General features: G+C 41.8%; 1 protein-coding gene across 2 annotated transcripts in view; it reads left to right on the forward strand.

The window, feature by feature from the left end:
- The first annotated feature begins 716 nt into the window (after positions 1–716).
- Positions 717–13,072, forward strand: part of CTXND1 (cortexin domain containing 1) — a 35,426-nt gene continuing 23,070 nt past the window's right edge. Inside the window, exons 1-2 of one of the 2 annotated variants that reach the window (XM_033070853.2) lie at positions 717–1,231; positions 9,207–9,395. The gene's annotated coding sequence lies outside the window, so the exon portion shown is untranslated. The remainder of the gene's footprint in view (positions 1,232–9,206; positions 9,396–13,072) is intronic. The other variant, XM_033070852.2, reaches the window with a different exon arrangement.

A 13,072-nucleotide genomic window follows, 5' to 3' on the forward strand; every position in this document is an offset into this window, starting at 1 on the left:
TGCTCTTCTTGTGATAGCTTAATGCCCCCATCAGTGGCAGAGAAAATCCCTGCCCAGGAGTCCTGGAGGATGAGTGAATCAACACCTCTCACAGCACCTGGTCATAGGAAATGTTCATTAATGATTGCTCTGTCATCTCTTGGGGGTGCCTATGTGGAGAAAACATCCCCATTTTTGCCCACAGGACTGCAATGTATTTGCTTTCACGGACTTGCCACACATGGTTAGGCACAATTAGCATTTGCAGGAGGCCTGGGTAGCAGGTAAGCATGGCCATAAAATGGGGCTTTTCTCCTGAGAGCCCCTTTGAAGGTCAGGGTTGGAGCAGGGGATGGTTCAGCTTCACAAATCTGTTCATCTGTGCACCTCCCTCCAGCAGGTTTTGGGGACAGCCAGTGCAATTCCCACAGCTTCCAAAGGCACTGAGTCAAACATCCCAGTACAGCCAAAAATCAGGGTCCCTAACGAGAAATTAGTGGCACTGTGTGTCTTTCTGCTTTTTTTATGATTCCTGCTCATTAATTGTGCCCCATCTGCACGCAGGAGCCCCCATGAGTGACAGGCGCTCTGCAGACAGAGGACAAGGGTGACAGTCCCTCCTTCAAGAGCAGTGCTGGCAGCTGTTAAATCTGAGATGTTAATCCATGAGCTTTCAGGCCACTACTTTTTGACTGTATCCAGCAGGGCTGGTACAGAGCATTTCAGAGCTGGAAACCCCTCCCCGTCACTTGCACTCCTGAAAAACAGAAGATGTAGTTCAATTGGCAGAGTGCGCTCCTCAACATTTAAAAATGCATTGGCTTGAATTTCTATTGTTAACTTGAGCTCTCTCTGAAACATCTGAATCAGTGTTTGGCTGAGAACTGCACTGCAAGTTGCAGAATTCGACAACTTGCACGACCCAGAGCTGTGAGCCAGATGAAGCATCCCCAGCCCCTTTGCCTTTAAAATGCCATGGAAGCACAGAGGCTCTCGGCAGAACACCTTATCTGCTCTCCTAAGCTGTGACTCTTCATCCTTCCCCTGTGAAGACCCAGGGGATTGCTTACTTAGCATACACCAGAGGCAATGGATAGGGTGAGCAGGCACTGCAGCCAGAGAGCCCCGGTGGCGAGCAGGGGCAGCTCCCCCGCCCAGACAGAGACTTTGGAGCTGGATTGTGCAGAACAGGAGCCCTGAGCCATGTGTGCCCGGCAGGAGCAGCCCCTCCGGCTCCGCTGAGAGCAATGCAGTAAGTGCTGGGGATTGCAGCAGGCTCCGCTTCCCCGGGCTCTCCGGAGCCTTTGCAGCCTCTGCCGGGAGGGAACACATCCTCCAGCCCGGAGCACGGGCAGGGCTGCAGGGCTGTGGGGCTGTGGCTGGATGGAGCGGAGGGATGGAGTGGGTTTGCAGCGGCAGGGACGGTGTGCTGTGCTGTGCTCTGTGTGCTGTGCTCTGTGTGCTCTGTGTGCTGTGGGGGTGTTGCAGGGCAGTGCTTGCTCCATGTCCTGTGCTGAACTAGGGCTGCTGGCTTTGGGGGGGCTCATTTCTGTGCCTGATAACTTAATGTCAGCAGTTGTGTTCTCCTTAATCATGCAGCATGTTTCCTGTGATTGGTGAAAACTATTTTCTGTACTAGGTACTGTGATGCTGGATTTACAGAGGCTGTGCCTTTGGGTAATGATGAATTGTAAATTAAAACTATGTGAGTGAGTGAGTGCCCTGATGGTGGGTAATACTTCTATTTCACTTCAGCAGATGTGGCTAATTTCTAGTTTGTGCTAAATTCTTCACGGTGGTCTGGAATTGCAGATGCTTTTTTGGTAGATAAGTGTTTGTAAGCTACTTTATCATAGCATCCCTGTGGCTTTCTTCAGATTCTGATGTTCTGTTTCTGTACTCTGCAGCAGCAGCTTTCTGTTTGTACTGAGTAGGAGAGGGAAAGCATGAGTTAAAGTTTGCTTTGTATAGAGAGGGATTTTTACATAGTTTGAAAGTGTTTGCAAAATTAGCATTTGGGCAGTAATTGCAGGCCTTTGGAAAGACCTGTGCAGCATTTAAAGCAAATTTAACCATGCAGTTTTTGTTCTATTACTTAGAAACTAATACCAAGCTTCATTCCTCTGGTTTCTTGGTACAGCTTCCTCAGGGACTTGTGAGCTCTGGCTTTAGGATAACTGCCTGCCTTCAGCCTCTCTGCCATTTTGGGCTTCACACACGTTTAACTCTTTAAGGCAATGTTTGCAAATTTTTTAAAGAGAGCAACTGCCAAAAGTTAGGGATTCTGGTTTTGCTGCTCAGTCAAATGTCAATAATAAATACGTCTCTTGTAAAGGAGCACTAACAAAACCATTCTTTGGTTTTCCCACTCAATATTTGTTTACAAGTTGGTGTTTATTTAGTTCTTCAGTAAAATATTCACATAATGAAGAAATAAATATCCCTCTGATATATCTGTCATTTTAGCTTTGAGAAAAATTTGTAGCGTCACTAATTTGAAGGGATGATTCTCAAAAATTAAGCAAATAAAGTTCAGCTTCTTCTAAAAGAGTTTTTGCAGAGATGCTGCTGAAGATGTGTGTACTGTTTAGTCCCAGGCACAGCTGATAAAAAATACCCTGGAAGTTATGGCACCTTTTCACTCGCATGTAACATGCGTGTCTTGGAGTTTTCTCCTTGAGATTAATGCTCAGGTGCTGAAAAGAGAGATTTCCTCTGGCACTGCAGTCCAGAGAATTTTCTCCTTTTCACCTAAGAGAAGCCTTGTGACATATGGTGCTATTGAGTGGCAATTGCTCAGATAATACAAAATTAATCAGTGATAATTATTCTTCGTTAGCTGTGCAACTTCGAAGATGGACAAATCTACAAGGAGGGTGGATCACGTCTGAATCTGATCTGCTCTCTTCCCCCCTTTCTCTCCAATCCCCACTTCTCCCCTTCTGCTAATGAGCCTCAGATAGGTGCTATAGTTGCTCTCATTTAAGGACCTGAACCTAAGATCAGTGCAATTCTTCCCGTCACGGGTTCACAATCCGTGTGTGCCTCATCTGCCTCCGTTTTCTCCATTGAGATTTCCAGCAAAGCCAGTAGCAAACTTGGAAGATATGAGAATTTATTGTAAGATATCTCTGACTGAGCATTATAAAGCTAGTGTTGGTGTATCTGTCATGAGGAAAGAGCAGGGGTTTTACCTGTAACTAAATTGTGCTCAGAACACGCAGTTTTGATGTCTTTATCATCAGATATTTCCAGGTAAACTAACTCTGGTAATTTAACAAGCTACTGTTTTCACATTATTTCCTCTGAGGTACAAAACAGGGGAGGGAAAGAAATGCAAAGAAAGAATTTGATGTTGGAAAGTCACTGGATTCATAATGAGAATCACAAGAGTAAAGAAAGATTATGTCTGGTTTTATGCTTTCATGCAATTCTGAGTCTTTAATCAAAATGTGTTTCCTGAACTGGAACCTCAGAATTATTTGCCAAATATTGTTGTTCATGTCAAATGTAAAATGGAGAACATTAGGTATAAAATCTAATTTCTCAGTCTAGAATAAGCATATTAATAAACAAATGTTTTCACCTCATCTTGTCTGTAAGTGACCCTGGCAGGAGCCTTCCCTCAGGAGTCAAGTTCACTTTATTGCTTTACAACCTGAGAGAGAAACATGCAAAGGGAAGTTTACTAATGCTGTCCTACATTGCCAGTAATGAGCTGCAAGTCAATTTAATTAATGAAGAGTAGCTGCTCAACATTTGTAGTCACCTGAGCTACTTTAATTTGCATCACTGTATTTCTACCAGGTTTTGACATGTGGAAGCACGGACAGCTTCCCCTGACAGCGAGAATACGATGTCACTTCAGTACCAGAGGCAAAACTTCCAGTACAAAACTGGATAAAAGAATATCCAGTGGGTGGATAAACATGCTGCATAATTTCAAAGCCCAGTGAAAGTGTGTGTCATTGTTGCACCAGGAACCAATGGCGCAGAGGATGTCACATTAAAAGACAACATTCAGCACATTCTCAAAGAGATAAGTTCAGCTGTGTTCGTACAAGAGCGGGGAATTTTTGTACCACGCTTAGTAGAACTGTCATGTTTGTAAAGAAATACATCTTACAGCTAGTGACGTCCAAAATGTGCCACATAAATAGTCAATACTTCCTTTCTGACTACAGAATAAAGGACATTTTCTTCCTTTCTTGTTTTTCAAGGGTAGACTTTCTGATGGCGTCAACTACTTAGATATGCTGCATAGTAATCATTTTATTCATATTTATGAAATAAAATCTCTTAGAATCTTCATTATATTTATCTGCTGTGAGCATCAAGATTGAGTTTAATTGGGATTTTCAGATATATGCTTAGCCAGTCCATTTTCAGCAACAAAATAAAGATGCTATTATTTTCTACTATCACTTCCTTCCAAGGGCAATTACTTAATACTCTGTAATAGCTACAATTTAGGATACTTCATTTGCCACAGTGACTCTCCTCACTTTCCACACCCACACAAACCACAGAACCTACTGTGAGTAAAGCAGCAGTGCAGTGGCATTCAAGGAGGATTAAAGGACTAAGATTGAGTACTTCCTAAAGCCTGCAGCCTGAGCTGTCATTTAAAACAGGAGCAAAACTGATGCACCTGCCTTTCCCAAGTGCTGCTCAAAAGGTGTGGATCTGCACACAAAACCCAGGCAGAATTAGGAGGATCACATGCTGTGTTTGGCAAAGTTTCTTCAAAGTGCACCTGGTAAGGCAGGGCGACCTTCAGAAGGTGCAGAAGAATTCCCACGATTCCATCACCTCTTGCATCTAATCCTTAAAGCTTTAGGCAAGAATTCTGGCATCTGGCTTTTTGGAGGGTTATTCAGGACATTGAACTTTAAAATAAGTCTGTGGAAGTCTGTGTTCTAACAAACTTTGTCACGAGCAACAAACTGCAAATCAGGATCTGATTTTCACTGAAACATCTGGCAGAAACTCCAAAGGCCACGTGCTCAGCTCTGAATCTTCATGAGTCCAAAGAAGATCTTTTTTAATGATCTTTTCTTTCCTTTTGGACACAAATACAAAGGAAACAGCATGTGACCTAAACAAGGGTTTGCTTGAACGATGGCTGCAGAGACACACACACCTCTTCTCAGCATTATTTTAGCATTTGAGTTTCAGATCTGTTTCATCCAGCCCTGGGGACACTAAGCCTCTGGGGATCCCATCCATGGATGCTCAGAACTCACAGTACTCATCCAGAGAGATTCCTAGACAGGAGCACATCGTATCCCCCAGTGCCAGTCAGGACTTTGTTCAGAGGGAGAGATGAGGAAATGAGACAGAAGGCTGCTGAAAGCACAGATGCTCACATTTCTTCTGGTAGAAGTAGGGAATGATTTATTTCTTTTTATCATAAATCACAGGTTTTCCTTCAAGGCTTTGCTTTAGACTTTCAATCAGTGTTGATGGCTGTAAAGAATCACATTGCCAAGCAAATCCAAACTACCTGGTGGAAAAGCCTTCCATTTCTTTCCCTGTCCCATCTGACTGATTTCTTGATTACTGGAGAATTTGCTGCTTCACACATTTAGTTTGTCTTATAAACTGGTCCAAGGCAGCTGATGTCACCCATCCAATTTTGTTTCCAAAATCAAACTCAAGCTCCCACTCCCTTTTTCAACATCACCAATATATCTACAACTTCTTACCAAATAACAATGTGACACCATATATTGCAGAATTGTTTTGATTTTCACCAGTTTAGATGGGAGGAGATAAATTAAACAATCACAGAGTGGTTTGGGTTGGAAGGGCCTTAAAGCTCATCTCATTCCAGCTCCCTGCCATGGGAAGGAACCTTCACAGGGTGCTCAGAGCTTCATCCAATCTTGAACACTTCCAGGGAAGTGATTTTTTTAAAAAGCCTGGTGAGAGCCAGGAGCCAAAAGCCATATCAGAGACTATGAAAAATCGTGAGAATGAAAAGAAGGGAAACCTCAGCTACCAGCACAGAGAGAGCCAATTTTTGTCAGTAAGATCTTGTCAGGAAAGTCTCTCCCATTATTAGAACTCCAAATAATGATGTCATAATTGCCCAAAGTCAAGAAATTCAAAGTAACCAAACCAAAAAGACTGAACTCTGAAAAAATAAATATTGCATTCATTTTGTCTTCCATTTTGGGGTACTTTTAAGGATTTATGCTTCAAAGCTTTCATCTTCAAGCATATGAGAGCATTTTAGAATAAAGAATTTTATATCCTTGCACAGTAACCTCAGCAGAGCTTCAAAAGCATCACTATATATGAAAATCACACAAGGTTGAAATTTAGATGATCCCTATATTGAGAATCACAACTTTACAAAACATTACTTTCTTCTGTTTCATTTTTATTTCTTTACAACATTACATGACCATCTTTGTGTCTTACAGCCAGCAGAAATGTTTCCCAGGAAGAAAAATGGAGAGCTTTCCTACCATCTGCATCAGCAAACCACCAGAAAATGTTTTCTGGATTATATTCTGCCTCTGAGTTCACTGTATCATCACTGCAGTTTTTGCAAGTTGCAAGCAAAAGGCAGCCAGAAAGGAAATACCCAAGTAAAGCTGATCCAATTCTTGTTCAGTACTGCAAAAGTATTCAGAAATATCTCTCCTTACTCTTTTCATGTGCTATATTTGGTCAGCACACTGAAGATGACTTGCATTATATCCTCTGCCATTCAGACTCTGTCACACCATTACAGCCCTGACAGTTCCCATCTCCCTGCTCACTATGGGCATCTTCTGGGAAGAAGCAGATTCTCCTGTTTGGAAACACCTGCTTTCACTCCATATCATTTTCCTTCTGCCACATCTAGTAATGAGCTCTCTTAAGAATTGCCTGGAGAATAGGAACAGGTTGGTAATAGCAAGGGAAAAAAAAAAAAACCAAAACAAACTCAGAATTGCAGCTGTGAAGGAGATTTTCCCCAGCTGCCTTCTGCTTTGGATCTTGATCCCGTATCCATGGAAGGCAATGAGGAGGCTCCCACTGACTCTGCAGCAGTACCTGAAAGACTTTTATGGAAGGTGTCTTGGGAGCATTTTTGGTGATGTTTATGCTGCAGAAAAAAAAGAGGTGCAGGAGCTCGTGACCTTGCAAACCCTGGCCATGGTTTGCAGCCCCTCCTGGGCAAACACCCAGCTCTCCCCAGGGCCTTTATTTGTCTAAGTCCCACACACATTAAACATTCATAGCTGGGCTGTTATAGACAATGAAGTTTTGTTCCATCCTCTTGGTTTTTTAATATTGTCTTGATTTAAAATTATGTGCGGAACAAAGGAAATAATATTTTAGAAGAGGAAAGAATGCATAATACAGGCACAAATAAAATTTGGTTACAGATAGAACTAAAGTAGATGGACTAACTTTTCTTATGAAAAAATACTGCACCTAGGGAGGGTGTTTTGTGTAATACTCCATACCTTGGGATTTGGTTTTAAAAGCCTTTTGGACATCCTTAGATCTCCAAATGTAGAGAAAACTAGCAGGGGAATGCATGTCTCTTTTTTATATTGAAAGCATTTCCTTCATATAATCCTTGTAAAGCCGAGATTTTGGTGAGGAATAATAAATGCATACAAATGAAGCAGATTCTCTGAAAGAAGCAAAACCCAAAACACCCCAAATAAATCAAGATCTAGAAGGAAAATGCAAGCAGCATATATTCCACAGTAATTTTCCCTAAGCAATACTTAGTGCTGAGGCATTTTGTGTCTCTGTTGCGAAGCAAAAGCAGCAGGTCCCAGCTGGGTACACTGTCTGTCCTGACCAGGCAGCCCAAGGTTTCAACAAGGAAGGGCTCTGATCATGGGCTGATCATTCCAAGCTCTCTGGACACACTTGTACAGCAACCTGCCAGGGAATGTCACTTTGTGTGTCCAAAACTGCCCTGTGACACTGGGATTGGCTTAAAAGGACACTATGGAGCTGCTAGGAAGCACAACCTGCACAGAAACCATCCCTGTCTGTGAGAGAAAGAGGTTGAGTAGCAGTAAAACACAGAGAGGGCATTTAATTTATAATTGTGTACAAATACACACAGATGCAAGCCTTGGGGTTCATCTTTGGCCTTTCCACCAGCTGCTCACTAAGAATGGCTGCTAAGAAGGACTTGGGAGCCCACAAACAACACAAGATTTTTGTAGATTTGTCTACACTATGAAGACAAAACACTAAGTTTCTTATGAAAACAAGGAGCTTTTCTATCCCTCTATTTTGTTTTTAACACTCTGACTTTCCTTCCCTGAGCCTGCAGACCTGAAGGAACAGCACCTTAGAAGCACTGCTCCCTGCCCATGGGCAAGGGAGGCACAGATTAAACACAGCAGAGACTGAGCTAAATGTGCTCTCTGCTTCCCCTGCACCTGCGACCTTGCTTTAAAAGTGATGTGATGCTTTCAGGTGATGTTAATCAGCCACCATCCACAAGGAAACACCTCAGCTGACTGCTAGGCTGTTTTTTCCTTTTGGTTAGCACTGAAGTGTCCTGCTGATCACAAACAAACTCTCCTGTGATGCTTGCCTGGGTTTCAAATGTCTGGACATGCTGCATGTGTGGCACCCTGCACATTGCAAATACAAGGGATCAGTCTCACCCTTACCCTGCAGTTACCATTGCTGTCATAGCAACTTGGCCCCACATATTCAAAGTTTAAGTGTGTATTTAAGCCTACTGCCCTCCAAACCATTTCTGTGTGTTGCAGTGACTTCCCTGGGCAGTTTGGCAGCAGAGAACCACAGTGAATTCTAGTTAAAATTCACAGGAGTTATAGTTTAACACTGAAAGGCACACACTGGCTGTGTAAGGGAACCACAGCAGCAGCAGCCTAGGCCGAGGTTTTTTATGAACTCTGATTTAGTGATTTAGACTTACTTGGTTTTCTGAAATGGTCTAGAGCTCATAGGCAGTGTATTACTCTGTCTTGGCTGACAAGAAGGAACTTCTAAAGATGCACAACCTTGCTTTCTTGCTGTCTTGGAAACATAATAATAACCCTGCCACATTGGAGGTAATACTTTTTATTGAAGTTCCCTACCCCATCTGCAGTTATGGCCATGATATGTGCTGTGCCACAGTAATAACAGGAACACATCAGCATGAACCTTGCTGGAAATAGCTCTGGCACAGCTTTGAGAGCCATTTTTTCAGGTGAATGAAGTAAAGAGAAACTTTTCATCTCCAGGAACGTATGAACCTTTCTAGTGCACTTGGAAGCTTGGCCAGCTGGAAGCAGGAGCTGTAGCAAGCTGCTGTGGAGCCTGTTTGGGAGCTGATTCCAGCACAGGAATTGAAATAAATGAATTTGGCATCTAAAAGGAGGTTTTGTGGAGTCAACGCTTTCTAAGCAGAGGACAGAGAGAGATTTGGCAAGGTTGGTGCATACATTATTGACATTTTAATGTCACAAAGGGGTAATCCCAGGTCTAACTCTGAGCCAGCTGAACTTGTCGTGGTCTTGAAACCCACCCTTGTGAGGTGATGCTGAAGTGACAGCCTGTGTGGGCAGGGCAGTGTTAGACACTGTCAGACAACACACACATGCTCAATAAACACCCCACCCTTCTTGTACTAACCTGGGATTTTCTGCATTCCCTACTACCCACCCACCAAAGATAAAGCTTTTATGTGGATAGGTGTCAGAAAATGGGCATGGGAATGTTGAGAAAAGAAATAATTTATGCCTGCTTTTGGTTGTTCAAACCAAAACACATTTTAAAGGAATCTTTCTGAAATGGAAATCAATGATGGTTGGCATCGTTCTCAGAACACTGCCTTGGGACACTGAAGTGCACAAATGCTTTGCTGTTATTTTGGACACAGTGCAGAAGAATTTTCCAAGTGATTTTCCATCTCCCAGGAAAAAAAAATATTGTACTTTCCTATTTGCATTTGGACAACAATTTGTATCTTAAAGCAAGTGTCTGCAAAACATGCATGCCTGCAGCATTTTTTAAATTAATAGCAGTGAAGGAAATAACACTGGCAGTCTAGCAGATTTTTTTCTGTTGGATTTGGTAAGGAGATGATACTCTGTGTAAAGAAAGTCTTGTTTCCTTATTTGTGTAGGGATCAGAAACGTTGTCTTTAGCTTTCTTTTCTCCTGACAATTTGTTCCTGTAATCTCCTTAAATTCCTACATTAAAACCTTTGGCTAAATTGAGAGGTAGATTAACTGACAATTTAAACTACACATTAGTAAACATAACAGGAGGCAATTGAACAAGTCACCCCACAAAGAGAGAATAGCAGTGAACAACAGGAATCTGTGCTGCCTCACCTACTTTTTATTCCTTCTCCAAAAAAAAAATTAAAAATGTTTCCTGTGACAACATCTTTCTTCCTCCATTCGGAAGTTACATCTGCTCACACAAAGTTTATGATATGCAAAACAGTTTGCAGCAGAGTTAGGTCTGTTCTGAGGAGATAATAATGGATATTAATCAGTGACAAGCCCAGGAGCCGTGTCTGGAGTCTGAGCACACCCAGGGCAGTGAAGTGGCGAGGTTTGAGCCCAGTGACCTTGTCTGGGGGCACACAGAGCTCCTGAGAATGGCTCAGCACCAGCTGAAAGCATCTCCTGCAAGGGCAAGCTGTGTGGTGCCACAGAACCCTAACTCACAAATGACACAGCAGCCAGTTCCAGTTCCCTTGTCAGGAATGGGACAGAGGCAGAGCAGCTCTGGGGACCTCTCAAAGAGCATTGCCATCTCTGTTTCTCTGGGAAAAGACCATGGTCCATCACCAACACACAGGTACAGAACTCAAATCTGTTTTCTGCAGCAGGACCAGGACTGCCTCACCCAGAGCTGGAGCAGCACCAGCACGGGGCTCAGCTCTGCAGGGAGAAATGAAACTGTGGCAGGAATAATTCTAAAGCACCAAACTAGACCCCCAGCTCTTTGGCTAGGACATTTTCCTTGCTTTTCCCCCCTTCACCACATGAGCCAACAAAGTGTCTCACCCATTGACTGTCTGGGAAATGTGATAAGTTTGATCAGGAAAAGAAAAATTTCTCCCCCAGCTCTATTAAATTCAGTGGGTGTCCTGAGAGAAGATGATCTTTGGACAGCAGCAGAATATATGATTGCAAGCAGACAGTAATTTTATTACACAACTGCCCAATAGCACTTCTCTGACATATTTTGAAGTTCTATGGCATAGAGAAAGTCAGCATTTTTAAAGCAGTTTAAACCATAAAACAGAGTAGTAACCAGCAGGGGAAAATAAGAATAGCTGTTCCTTCCAAATTTTTGAGTGATTAGACTAATTTTCAACCTTTCCTGTACATGATCTACGATTTAATCTCCCACCTTACTTCATAGCAGCAAACAACAGTTTATTCTAAACTTGTGTTTTTCCTCCATTATTAAAGCATTACTCTCTAAAAGAATTAATTTTGCAAAGTGATACTGTTAGAGAGAGGAGAGAGCAGGAGGAGTCCCAAAAGGTTCAGATGGCTGTGCCAGTCCTGCTGCTGTGCCATGTCACTGCTGCTGTCAAGAATATTCCTCACCTTGAAAGCCTTGAAATCAAAGAGAATTTAAAATAAGGAATAGAATTAGAAGATCAAACATGCAGAGGTGACGAAAGTGGGATCTGGTCCAGTACTTACTATATTCTTTCCCATATTTGTGTTATCATGAAATAAAAATCAGTAAATGCTCTAAGTGCAATTTATATCAGAGTAAAAAGGAGAGGAACAATCAAGTTTCTACAATAATTTACATACTTTTATCACAGAACATGGTCTGACTACTGCACTTCTTTTACCCACTTGATCTTTTTGTAAGGTTATCTTAAGGAGTTTCCTCCCACCTTATTTATACAAAAGAAAGAATTTTATTTCTAAATAGATTTGCTCAGCAAAATTTTCTGATTTCTGTTCTTACAGTTTCTTCCCATTGTATTAGCACTTTCTTTTTTTTCCCACACAGTTCTTGCTAATATAAACTTGGATTAACATGCTGCTTATTGGGCCCATAAACAAATTAACACTCAGGGTGTTAAATAATTACTAAAGGTCTCATAAAAATACATTCAGCAGGGGAGAATGCATTTGAATGAATAATAATCATATCAAAATAGCAAAGATTATTCTGTATACCTTTTTCTTTTAGATACATTTTCAGATCTCTGTAACTTTCTGAGAAGCTGTGCTTAGAACAGTGGTGTGAGTACAGAGCAGAAAATCTGGAGTCATTTCCTTTCAATCCTTCTCAGAAATCCACTGCATCTGCTTGTACAGCAGAACAGCTCTGGGGACACTGAAAGGGTGCTGTGAAAATCACTGCTCCGTAAAGTCCTGGCTGGTTACTGTTTAGAAAAGGAATTTGTGAAGGAATGAAAGCACTTTTTCACCAGGTTACAAAAAAAGGAGAAGGAAGAAATCGTTTCCAGTTGCTGGAACTAAAAGAGGCGAGGAAGTGCAAGTGCATTCAAAGAGGGAAAACCACAATTCTCCTTTGCAAAAAGGGAGGAATGATGTGTAAAAGGCATTCAAGAAAATACTTCTAGCCCAACCACAGGAAAGATTTGTGTATAATCAACCTCTGTTTGCTGCAGAGCAGTTGCCGACGTATTTTCATGCAAGCTGATGTTGTTTTCCCTGCTTGAGTGGCATAGCAATAATAAATGCATTTATTATTCATTAAATGCCTTCAAAATATTTTAATATGCCTCAGCATTTCCAAGGTGTTCAAATCACAGCAGTAAAACACCCTGCTCACATAATTTGCTGTTTTAACAACTGAATATTGCAGTTTGTAGTTTAAAGTTTCTGAGTGCACATTTTCAGAGTGGAGAATCACTTCAGGTATCTGGAGTCAAACCCTCAAAAAGATTTTCTCCTAAAAATCACACTCCACCCACCCATCCTCCTCCTCAAAAAAAAAAAGCTGGCATTATACAGCTCAGTTCTCCTATATTTTAAAACAGGATTCATAAAATAAACCAAATTTAGATTAGAGGTTGTCAAATGAGGAAAAGGATGTTTTTAAGGTAAAGGCAGACCGAAAGAATCCCAAAAACAACAATTGAAGAAAAAAAAAA

This window comes from Catharus ustulatus, chromosome 12 (genome assembly GCF_009819885.2).
Source record: "Catharus ustulatus isolate bCatUst1 chromosome 12, bCatUst1.pri.v2, whole genome shotgun sequence".
NCBI classification, from domain to species: domain Eukaryota; kingdom Metazoa; phylum Chordata; class Aves; order Passeriformes; family Turdidae; genus Catharus; species Catharus ustulatus.